Here is a 13,002-nt window from a genome sequence, read left to right on the forward strand (position 1 = left end):
GCACTAAGATGAGGAAATTTCTTTTTTCTTCTATTCTACCTACATGCCAATACAGGGAACAGTTAACATCATTTGCTACATACTGTATGCAGGAACAATTATTCACTTATGCCACTGAAGTAGTGACAACCCATTAGAGCTTTAGAATCCAATAGTCTGTGGGGGAACAAAGTGATATCCATTACACATACTATGTATCTTGTTGTAGCTTGTCTCACCTACATAATACTGTATGTCTCACATTCATGCAAGACATACAATCACCAAAGGATATTTAAGACATTCAGTCATTTGTAGAGTCAGTGATTTAAGGATTAAATGTACAACTGTCTTAATAAATAGCAAGATTAACACAAAATCGGTAGTAACGTGGTTATTAGGAAATGTAAAACAGTAAATAATGGGTTTGACTATGAGGGCTTCAACATTTTAAATATCTCATTATGGTGAAACTGACATATTTCCTTACTTGGAACTTGGTACTTGTTACCTAACAGAGTCATCAATTCTGTATATATTCCAGACGGTTTGTGATGGACTAACCCACCTCTACACATTTGCACATAGCACCTTCAGTACTTTAACAAACTGTACAAACTATTATTTGATCATTGTGTGTTTATTTTTGATGTATTTATCCATGGAGGGCAATTACAGCCAAATCCATCTTTTACCTCAACTAACTAGCAATGTATCTATGTCAGCAAAAAATAAATAAAATGGCCAAAAAGAGGAGATAACTATTTTCCTCTATAATCAAATCTCTGTTCTGAGCTGATCAGGTTTAAAACAATTGTGTTTATTACTTACACATAAAATGACGCGCAACCTTGCAGGAATTTTATCAAATGCTCTATGGGCAGGAGCCATAGAGAATCACTAGTAACACCATTGGAGCAATGGTTTTTATTTGTATTTTGTATGCACACATTCATGTACATTCTACTGATCAACGATGCTGCTAAGCATGCTAATAAACATAGAAATGCACCAAAAAAGCCAAGGAAGACGAAGGCTGCTAGCAAGTTAACACAGATGCAACACAGGATACAGGAAAATATTTAAAAATTCTACTAAATGTAGAATGCCTGCATGTTTTATGAGGAAGGACCACCAGGATAAATTTCTTTGATGAGGAATACGAACTGTAAACATAAATTTTGTCTGTTTACAAGAGCAGTCCACAGGATACTTTTAAATTGTTAAAATGTTTTTAATTGTTATCTGAGAAAAATACATCACATAGAGTCTACCCATACTGCGAAATCAACCCCATCTAATTGAGTTTTACTCAATAATCAATTTGTTAATCCCCTGCCTCACAGGCAAGATTTTTCTTTTCTCCTCATTCTCTGCAGTCCTTTCAAGCACCAATTTAACATCTGTTTGTTAACACTATTGATACAAGCTGAATTTAAAAACTTTCCATTCTGACTTGTGGCAGCTGCAGCCATTTTCTGCATGTTGTTAAGTCGTTGTTAAGAGGTTTCTAATAGCTGTCCCACACAAGTGTTTTGACAGGATGATAATGCATCTGCCATCAGTATGAATGGGATAATCAGCGTCATCTGACCTGGCTTTGCAACCCTGTCCTCAACACTGCGGACAATGCTCGGCTTTGATTTGAAAGAGGGAACACAAGTTTCTTGCAGGTTTCTTTTGTGCAGCTTGTTGCATGAATGCTCCAAAGGTGAAAGAAAAAGAGAAACCTTAGCTCACTCAACTACTACACTGAAGGAACAGAAAGTATACAATCCACGACTATTGTATCCTGTCATGGGATTAACCCATTAAAGGACAGCCATCAGTTAATCATGGTGGCCTAGTATAAACAGTATACAGTTAAAATGATAGTATAAATAGGTCAAATGCAGGTTGAATACTGGTTTATAATCCAACATTAGGCTTAGGTTTGTGTGTGAGAGTGGTATATGTACACTTAAACAATGTATATAAATGCTATCTTGGATGCCCATGCACTCAATAACTAAATAAAACTCTACTTCAACTGCTTTGACACAAAAGCTTAACACACATGAATTTAAATGTCAGATAAAATCAAAATACTAACATTTATAAGTAATTTAACTATTCTTATTTATAGGCTTATAAAATGAGAAATACTGTGAAAAAAATTTTAGGACTACATGATAAAACTTGACTTGATTTAAACCCATTTTTATTATCACTTCTGGTTATTTAACTTATACTTTCAACAAAGTAACAAAGAGACAGATTTAAGATACGGACATATAAAATTATCTACTACAGCTGAGTGCTCTGTGTCTTTTGGGATGGGAGGTTCAAATAACTGAAAAAGTGATAATTTTTACAAGTTAAACTCAAAGTGTCATTGTGACATCCTGTCAAAAACTGTGTCAATGACAACATACCAAATAATACACCAAATAAAACAGGCCTAAGATGGAAGAATGCAGTTTCAACTACAGAATCATTTTCTGCCAAGTGAAGAAGTAACCGTTAAGAGGTGGAATTACATGAGAGCATACTGCATACCATAAATGTCTTTCATGGATGTTTAAAATGTCAGCGTGACTGACTTTTTTCTACGCTGTCTATGTTATTCTGATATCTTTAGCACAGCCACACATTTTGTAGAAGTGGACATTAAAAGGCTGTGGGTTAACTTCAGGACAGTGAAGATGGGGAATTATTCTAAAAGGCACCGATAGGCAGTCTTCTCATTTAGCATCAGTTTGGAGTCACTCAGGTTTTCATGCACAGTCAACAATAATAATGGTGATTTCAGCTCAAAACTAAACAGCACTGATAGATTTTCATACAACTGTATGAGAGAAATTTGTAAAAATAAAGACCGCAGCAGTTCAACATCTTGTAAAACTAAATCTACAAGCTACTTCCACCGCTGCCCACATCTATGATTTTTTTAAGCCATCCAGATAGGTTTGCTTTTGTGCTCTCTGACAGCCGTTTCTCTGTTTTAAAACAAACAAAAAAACACCCCTCCCAGGCAGAAAATGGCTAACATGAATAGTGTCAAACTGAGTGATGGCGGGAAACGTGTTCTTACACACTCGCAAGTATTTCCTCTACCAGCCACATCAAAAAGACCTCTGTCTATTTAACATATTTAGCACTATTATGTTACTGTTATTTCATGTCCATCACATACATGTTATTATCATTAGTCTACTATCATTAAAACAGAAATCTTAATTGGCACATCCACTTTAATGTATGTTATGGGAGGATTTCATGTCTTGTTTAGAAATAGACAGAAAAGGTCTCAGGACAAAATTTGGGTTAATTATGGGTGAGAGAGATTATAGCAGGAAGCACACTATACAAACACATGAGGATAATTTCTGAAAAAGTGAGAAGGACACTAAAAAATACATTCACTGCACTGTTAGGCATTCTCTGGGAAAATCAGTAAGCAGCTGGCACATTCTAAGCCTTTAACACCCCAGTTTTTGGTTTATTTATAGAAAAGATCTATCTTATCTTGACTTAAGAGGTTCATTTCAAATTGCATGAAATGTACGTATTCAACTTCTGGGGGGAAAAAATAATTCTATGTCCCCAGCCTCCCATTCCAAGCTTCTAGGCTAAGCCCTGGATGTCAAATCCTAGAATCGCCCCTGGTCAGCATATAGATTTTCTCTGAGAGCAGAGAAGAAAAGCAGTCACCTAACAATAGAAAAGTTAATGCACCAAGACAGAGCACACACACTGTGGGGGAGGAGCTGGGCCAATACTTGGAGCCCATACCGGTCCCAGATGTCGTCTATGGCGGGGGTGGAGAGAAGAGAGTGTGAGAGAGAAAAGAGAGGAACCAGGAGCACAGAGGCTGAGAGGATGAGAGACTTGAATGGCCTCTAGCAAGGCTCTCTGCACAGATTTGTGTTTGACAGAAGAAAAACAATAAGGTGGCACAATGGAAGATAGAGAGTCACAGCATAGAAAGAGAGAGAACTTTCTAGTACCAGCAGTGTGTTAACATGACCTCTCATGGCTAAAGAAACAACCACTGGGCAAGTGAGAAAGACCCTGAATGTTTGCACACAAATTAGCCACAGCTCACCAGACTGCATTGTTAGTGCCTATTCATTAATGCCTACATGCTACATATACAAAATTCAGCGAATGCCTGTTTCCATGGAGGTGAGACTTGCTTCTTCACTGTTAAAGGTTGAAAGAAACTAGTCTCAGTTCATTACTGAAAGTCTGCACCCATGTTTGTTCTCCATAAAACTCCATTAACGTCTTAACAGGAAGAAAATTATTATATTTCGCAGTGAGCAGGTATAAAGACAGGAACATATTCTATGTCACGATTACCCCCCCAATGAATACTGTAGATTTGACAAAGGAAAACAAGATGATGTAAATTGCCAATAATCAACATGGAACAGGATCAGTTAGTATGAGTAAGTGTCCTGGGCAATTTCCACATAGCACATCTAATACTGTTCTACTACTTAATTATCTTGACATTAACAGCCCATTCATTGGTGCTACATAGAAAATACTTATCATTATGACAGCTTCCAATGACAAAAATCAAGCCATACTGGACCATTAGCATACCCCAAAGTGAATCCATTTCTTACCATGACTATGAGTTTCATAGTGACTTGGACATGCAGCTACTCTAAAAAGACAGTCTTTGATGCTCACGGTTCAGGCTTTCCTAGACCTCATGAATAACATGATTTCTTAGAGCGAGACATAGACTGCTATAAAGGTGATGAACTGCTCCACGTCAGCTGGATAAATTCTGGGAATTAGCTTAGTTGGTCCTGCCGCTCCTTATGAACAAAGGCTTTGTTGTCACTCCATACACTCAGAAGCAATGGGGCCACAGACTAACAAAAGAAAAATACTATTAACAATTCAATCTTGTCAAAATCAATAACTTTTCCACAGGGACTGTGACATCTGTGGGAGGCTGGGGGAGAATCATTAAAACAGTAGTGAAAAAGCTTGGCAGCAGCCTGGCATCACGCTCCACTTACGACATCTCAATGAGAAAAAGTGCTGTCTCGCTCACTGAGAAATTTTTCTCTCTCAGTTCTTGGGAGATACACACTCCTTGTGCTTTCTCTCTCACTCTCTCTGCGTGTTTTCCACTGATACGACTAAAACTTTATCACAGGTAATTTCACCCCTTAATTAAAGTTGTTATCAAAGAACAACTTTAATTTTGTAAAGAGAGCTGCTTGGTTTCCATGCCTTGCTAGTTTAAAAGATCTCCAGCACAGATCTACTGCATGTTCCAAGGCTCTAGGTTTCAAAGATCCTGCTGTATGTTAACATAAAATAATCACAATGTCCATACCTCAAGTATATCAACCAAAGTGTATAATCTGATATAACCATCTTGGAAGTTTCTACTCATAAAACCTGGACTTGGACTTAGCCCTAATCCCTGCGGTTTGAGTTGCCTCAACTTAGCCATACCATAAGAGAGAGTGCCTCGAGATAACTTCTGTTGTGAATTGGCGCTATATAAATAAAATTTGACTTGACTTGACTTGGCATGACTACAACTCATGTACAGAAAACAAAGTCTATGAATTGCTAACACAAAATTCATTGATGGAATTGATCGGGTGTGGAGTAGGAATGAAAGAGGCACCCTTCTCCCTATCACAAGTAAATGTAACATCAAAATGATTTAGAAGCTGTTGGTAAAATTGTTGCATAATGTTGCCTTAACTCTGTGGACACAGGACCTGGGAAATAGGGTGGACTTCTAAAATAATACCAGTGGATGGAGAGTTAGAAGCTTTGAGGAAAATTTTTAGATGACAACAATGTGCTCTCACCCTGTGTTTTAACAGAGCAGCTTACTGTATCTATATTTAAAAGGGTCACTTTTAACCTAGAAATAGTAATGTTTGAACGGCTAGTTTCTAAAGCACTCCCTGCAGAGAAATATTGAGTTATAAAACTACATTAAAGAAATTTTGTAAGGTTTTCATGGTTCAAAAAGATTATCTTGCACTATAAAAATGTTGTTACCCACCATCAGTTGGGTTAAAAAAGGCAAAGGAAAGGCAACTAGTGAGAGATTATTTAAGACTTAGTATTAATCTGAAGAAATTGATCTTAAAAAGCTACAAACTAAAACATGACCTTTAATATTCAATGAATGCACACCTCTTGCTTATAAAAGTAACTGATAATTTTGTGGTTGACAGATTTGATGAGCTACTGTGACTTATTATACAGAAACATCACCTACAATGTCTTATCGGTTTCCACCCTTACTGTAGAGTTCATTTAACTTTCAAACAGCTTTAAAAAATGGGTATATTGTGCAAATCAAGAGTTTAGTTTACCAGCTGGCCTCCAAGAGATTCTATCATTTTATGCAGTTTCACCAACACATGAAACTGACTGGGTGCCTGCTTACACTAAAAGCCTGATAAGTCAATACTGCAACTCAGCCCATAAAAACTGTACTGCCAACTCACCACAAGCAACAGCACAAGCAAACTAGCTGCATGACAACAATTCAACACATACAATAGATCAGTGTGGCATAAGAGGAGTGTCTTCTTTGGAACTTTAAGATCTGAACATTACATTATCAAGTCACCCTAATATGTCAATATGTTCTGAATCCACTCTACACCCAAAAATCAGTGCAGATCTGTTTAGTGGCTATTGTTGGCCAAAAGGGCAGGATTCCCACGGTTCTTAAGCGCCATTAAAATTTTAGCTGCAACCTGAATACAAGATCTGAGCTGCATAGGATATTAAAATTTGATTAAATATATCCACACAAGTCATGCAGCGATGACACAACGGGAGCACACACTTTCGCACTTTTCATTTATTTAAATTTTATCAGCTGCGTAAGAAACAGACAGACTGATGACTTGAAATGCTTTGTGAGCAGTTTCTTGGTGAAATGTTATTAAAGCACACCCCTGCCCCCCACAGACTTACAAGTAATGGATGGATGAGTGGATGGAGTGATTTTCTTTAGTGACAGTCCTATAGAAAATAAAGCTTGGCTGTAACAATATAAACTTTGACTGCAGCAACCCGTTTTGCTGAGCATTGTGGGTGTGGTCTTAGAGGACACTAATCGACATGAAAAGGAACTTAAGAGAATAACCTCATTCTTTCTTGCTGCACCAAACGGCTGCTGACACTATACTTTCAAGCACTGCTGGATCATCTACTTTATTGTGTCCCCCCCCCCCGAAACGATAAAATGCTCTTTTCTTTTATATTGACTTTATGGTGCACTGTGGGATAATGTCACATAAACAGTTAAGGAAACAGCAGATTACTCTAACAAACATATGCTCATCTCACATATTGTTGAATTGGTTCAAGTAGCAAACAATAACAAGAAAAAGGGAAGTTTTATGTAGCAAAAAAAACATCATAAACCAATCCTCAATCCTTATATTTCACTGTATCTGTAATGTTATTGTTACTGTTTCAAGAAAAACACTTAACATCACTTATCATCTATCCATAGAGACCAATAATATACTATAAGTATGCAATATGTTGCCTTGAGAATGTGAGGAAAAAGACGTTTAGCTAAAAATCTGATGAAAGTCTGTGCTGTCAGGTCACCGCAGTTCCACACTGCAGCATAGGATAATACAAACCCCTGGGGTTAGGAGAGTTAAAATTGATGTTGTAGACAAGAGCGCTACAACTATTGATTGTTCTGTGTTGTTTCTATTGCCTCATCTCTCATCTCTTAAACAGTGGCAAACTGTGGCAAACATTTGTGCAAGAGCTGAAGCGAGCAATGGCCTAAAAGAAGAGGCAATCCTGTTCCAGTTAGCTGGGGTACCATGGCTACCTTAAAGCTCTGCTTCTGTACAACAACAGGGGGTTCCATGGTGTTCAGCCAATATCACTTCCTCTCCCAGGAGACAGGGAACACAATGCACTTCCTGGTTACCATTGATTGCATAGTCTCACACATAAAGTATGCCTTTTCTTTATCCCCACTAACAGAAACAGGCTTTTATGCTGCAAATGGTATACAATAATTGGGCCAAGGTATGTAGGTGATTACATACAGGTGGATTAAATGAGGAGCGAGGACTGAGAGACAGGCTACATGACTAGCTGAAAATATTTCTTTCAGAATCAGAGCTTGTTCAAACTGGGCTGATTTGCTACATCAGGGACACGGTCAAATATGCTACCTTTGAACCTCCACAAGTGTTTTACTATGTGATATCAAAACAAAATATTTATTAAGTCTGTCCCATGGATAAAAAAAAATCATTATAAAACATCTTGCCAGTTACTTTAGCGAGTATAGCAATGGTTAACAATTTTGTGTGATAGCATAATCCTGAATATGTATGCGGTCTACTGAAAAATGACAGAAAAATTATCCCAAAGGTTAAACAAATAAACTTTGCATAAGCAATGGTCTTAAGCAGATGGTTAAACAGTGATACACATATGCAGTTATTTCCCAAAGGGCAGGGAAGAGTCTGTCCATCCTTGGCAGCCTGAAATCACAGCTCTTGCCTTGTCTGCCTCTGGTTAATACTGACTAAAAGGCATATTTAGTAGTTTATATCGTTCTTGTTTAACAAAGTTACTGCAATTACAATGTTTTTTACTCATCATGCAGTTTTCTGCCACATAAAAGGATGGAAAAGCTAAAGTACGTTGTGACTAAGTGACTGAGGGACAGATAATTGACAGCAATTTTGATAATCAGTTAGTCCCTTCAATCTTTTTACATGCAGAAATGTCAAACAATAACTGACCCCACTTTCCCAAATGCAAATGCAATATCTTTTAGTTTCAACAGTCAAAGAAGCAATTTAGAGACACCTCAGTGAAACTGTGACATTCACAATTTTTCATCATGTCATAGACTAAAAAATTAAATGATATACCACAAAAATCCACAGATTAATTCAGAGAATAATCATTAGTTGCATCCCTAGATTCAGCTATTTTTTCATTGTTTTATTATGTACTGATATTATGAATGCAATATTATGTTAGCTACTTATGACATAATTTGTCCTTTTTTTGTCATTTATGAAATGTTCACAAACTGCTAGTAAATACTTCATAGGGGGACTTAAATTAAAGTGTTACTGAGTTTTTTAGCCTCATGCATTTGCGGGCTGTCCCTTCTTCTAGCTAATAAAACGACAGGGTAAACACATGAAGCAGCACATGCCCATGACAGTGAGTCTGAACAGCATGCCTCCTTGCCAATCAAAAGTCCAGGTTCTAAATACAGCCACTATGTGACCCCTAGAGGCCTCTGGGATTCCATATCTCCAGTTACAGGAAGAGATGATGGCACACTAAACTTACACTGGTCACAAAAGCTCTGGTCTGAGTCCGGCTGTTGTGCAAAATTGTTGAGTGCACTTGGCCTGAATGATGCATGTACGCAAACAAGCCCACCACAACGCACAAACCAACCCGATTAATCAATTACAAAGCCTGCAATAGCTGAGAACATTTAACCACAGCATCAGTGTGTAACATAAAAGGTGGTCAGAAGGTATTTATCACTCAAAAACTAACCCAACATCGACTATTGTGAGGTTTTTCATCAGTGCTTTAGCCGAATATGCCAACTGTGGTTGCACATTATTTGCCGTGATGGCACGGTGTTGGATAGCTGACACTGAGAATTGTAACGCTTGAATCAACAGTGTAATACGGAGCCTGCCAGGTCACTTAAACTAATTGTTCTCATTGTTAAAATAGCTAATAGAGACTTGACTGTGAAGTAACGTTGCACATGCAGGGTGAGGCGAGGCTAGGCGAGGCGAGGCAAGGATGTGTACTTCGCTACTTAAAAATCCTTGAGTAAAGTGAGAGAGCGCAATAAAGACTTTAAAAAAAAACCATTTGCAAAAGCCTGACATTACTTGTAATTCAGCTGCGGTAGACAACGAGTGGTCAGTTTTATTTAAGCCGTAAGAATGTCAATTTAACAAAGAGGGAAAATTATCAAGACAAAGACATTTCAGAGCGCTGCAAATACACGAGGAGGGAAGCTAACGTGACTGAAGAAATTGAATGATAACTAACCAACATCTGGACCATTAAACGGTCGTTAATGCAGGTGTGGGACCGTTATTTTGCTAGCATAAAAGTAGCCGGTGTCAGTTAGCTTAGCCGCTTCACTAGCCTAGCAGCAGCGCTAGCTTGTCTGTGCTCGACAGGCTCACTTGAAGTCAGTCGGAGCAGGCTTTCAGCACTCGGCTCCCTGGATAGCAGTGCTCGGAGTGCGGGTTGGATATCACGTTAGCGGAGTGGGCGACACTGAGATTTTATAGGAAACGAAAATAGTCCGGCTCAGCAAATATACGCAATGGAAGCCTGTTGTGGTAAAAATGAGCTGCAAAGTATTTCGGTGCGCGGATTTATTTAGTTACTCCGCCGAGTAGCTACTAGAGCACAATGATGAATGAAAAGCCGGACCTCGCCTATGAGCTAATGTTAGCAGCACGGCAGGTCAGTCAGTGCAGCAAGTGTAATGCTACCAGGCTGCTAGCAAAAAAATGTAAAAAAAAAAAAAAAAAAAAAATCACCCCAGTTGACAAACCACAGCATCCAACAAACTACGCACCTTTAACCGTTGGAGATAACACTTCTTGCAGGTCCACAAACTGTGTACAGCGTCTGGTTTCACTGAGTATTCCCCAAAAACAAAAACGGCGTCCTCCTATTCAGTTAAGCCACGGTGAACAGTGAAAATCGACTCAATCCGGACGCTTTCCTCAATGATGTGGTGCTGAATCTGAGGCTACACGCTTCTGTCGGCGTCTCGGAAATGCCTCCTCCTCCTACGGCTGCCCTGCGAAATAATGACCCCTCCCAGCGCCCCGACCACAACAACAGAGTAGGCAGGTGCAGATGATGGTGCGCTAGTAGCGGAGAGCCTTGCAATATAGTGGGCTGAGTGGTGGATCCCAGGGCTGTCAAATCAGGAGAGTCTCCGTCTTTGACGCATGCGTGATTCCTGGCGTAAGGATGCGCCCCCATGATGTGCCCTGCCAGTTCGCATATCATTTTGGGGAGGGTGTGTGTGCTGATTCCAGCTGTCGTAATAACGTAACTAATAGTCTGAGTGCGTTAATACAATTATAGCGTAGATTTAGAGAGATACCATATTAATATTCCAGAAATAATTTTTGTAGAAGTAGTTATTGTAAAAGTATATGTTGTAGAGATGCTGTGAGAAGGACATATTTTCTTTATTGTTTTAAAATGGACATCGAGTGACTATTATGAATGTAAGTAAAAAATTGTCTTACCGTCATTATATTACTCTTTTAAAACTCAAGAGTCCAATGGCAAACACTAAGACAGCATTTTTCACTAAATTGTTAGATTTTTTCTTAACACTTGACTTTGAGTTCTACAGTTTAGTATTTATAAGAGGCATATAAACATTTAGTAAATGGTGTCTACCGCACCATAGTGTAGTGGTAAGCAGATTAATGTATTTGTAAACAATTATAACTCCTGTGGACACCCATAGGTGGAAGCTGCTGTATGAATCTGATGGATGACAATATAGTAAAACACAGTTGTAATGATATAAGATATCAAATGTTAAATAATAATTTCTATAGAAGAACATTGCTGACAGACACTGTATATTAATACAGTAACTATTGACTTCCACCAACAAAATGGGTGCAAATTTGATGTGCCAGGTTGAAGTGGACCAGTGTGGGGTGTTTAAAGTACCGTGTGCCTGTGGAGTTATTATTTTGTTTTTGTATTGCTTGATTTTTAATTGTAGTTTAAGAGCCTCGCATACATGAACAGACAAGTGCTAAAGTCATTTTAAATGGAATCTATTCAAACCAAAATCAAATATTATTTCAGTATTAGTGTGAATCTAAAGTACAGTCTGTAACTTAGGAGATAAGTTGCTTAAAACATTTCTTCTTCTGCATATATATTTATTTATATATATAAACTTGGGATTTGTTGGGTCTCTCTCTGTAAATACATATTTTAAAGAGTATAGTCTAGACCTGCTGTATATGAAAAGTGCCTTGATGGCGATGGCACTATATGAATAAAATTGAATTGAATTGAATTGAAAAAAAAAAAAAAACTCCTCTGACTGGATAATTTTAATAATTCCAAATCTTTACCTGAACAGGAGGAATACATAAAATCTAAACATGTCAGTACACTAAAACCACACTGGATATTTTGACTTGTCATAACAGGAAAAACACAGATGTTACCAAGAGCATCACTGATTACTCCATTTTATTTCAGCGTCCCAGTGAGCCATGACAGTGTGACAGAGAGCCAGGTAAAGGAAATGGCAGGATGGAATTCAGAGATCACACATTTTGTTATTTATATCTGTGCTTTTCCTACTGTGACATGTCAAAATGTCTTTTGCAGAAAAAGCCTGAGGGTCAAAACTAAACATCAGGTGAGCCTGATGGCTATGGGAGTTCCCACTTCTACTCTTCCTCTTCTATGAGAAACACAAAAAGTTTAGAATGAATTCATACGTACGCCACCAACTGTATTAGTTTCTAAACAGTTACATATTTATCCATTAAGATAATTAAACTTGCTCACCCATCACTGGATCAAGCCTACAGTCCTCAGGGTCAGCGTGTCTGAGGAGTCCTCTGATACCTCAGATTCAAGAGTGTCATAAAAGCTCAGTGAATAAAAGTATGAAACCCATCAAGATGCTTCATGCACATGTTTAGTGGCTATAGTAGAGGTTACATTTTAGATATCTTTGAAAGACCAAGAAAATGTAGAGTGTAAGTGCTATAACACAGAAGACACACAGCTGCCGTAGGACAACAGCAGCAGCAGGTGCACAGCTCCCACTCTGTCAGATCAAACAGCCGCAGTACAGTCACAGTGTCTACCTATGTGTCCATGGGACAAGAAAACTTATACATCAGCACGTTCACTGTTAATATATTTGTTTTTCGTTTCATTCGATTTGCACTTAAATCATGACTCAGTCAATGAAGCTGAAAACAAACT

The 13,002-nt window shown here is 38.2% G+C and overlaps 1 protein-coding gene across 1 annotated transcript in view; it reads right to left on the minus strand.

The window, feature by feature from the left end:
• Positions 1-10,932, minus strand: part of ctnna2 (catenin (cadherin-associated protein), alpha 2) — a 296,082-nt gene extending 285,150 nt beyond the window's left edge. Inside the window, exon 1 of the mRNA XM_018695805.2 lies at positions 10,589-10,932. The gene's annotated coding sequence lies outside the window, so the exon portion shown is untranslated. The remainder of the gene's footprint in view (positions 1-10,588) is intronic.
• Positions 10,933-13,002: the final 2,070 nt, after the last annotated feature.

This window comes from Lates calcarifer, linkage group LG5 (assembly GCF_001640805.2).
Source record: "Lates calcarifer isolate ASB-BC8 linkage group LG5, TLL_Latcal_v3, whole genome shotgun sequence".
Classification (NCBI taxonomy): Eukaryota; Metazoa; Chordata; class Actinopteri; family Centropomidae; genus Lates; species Lates calcarifer.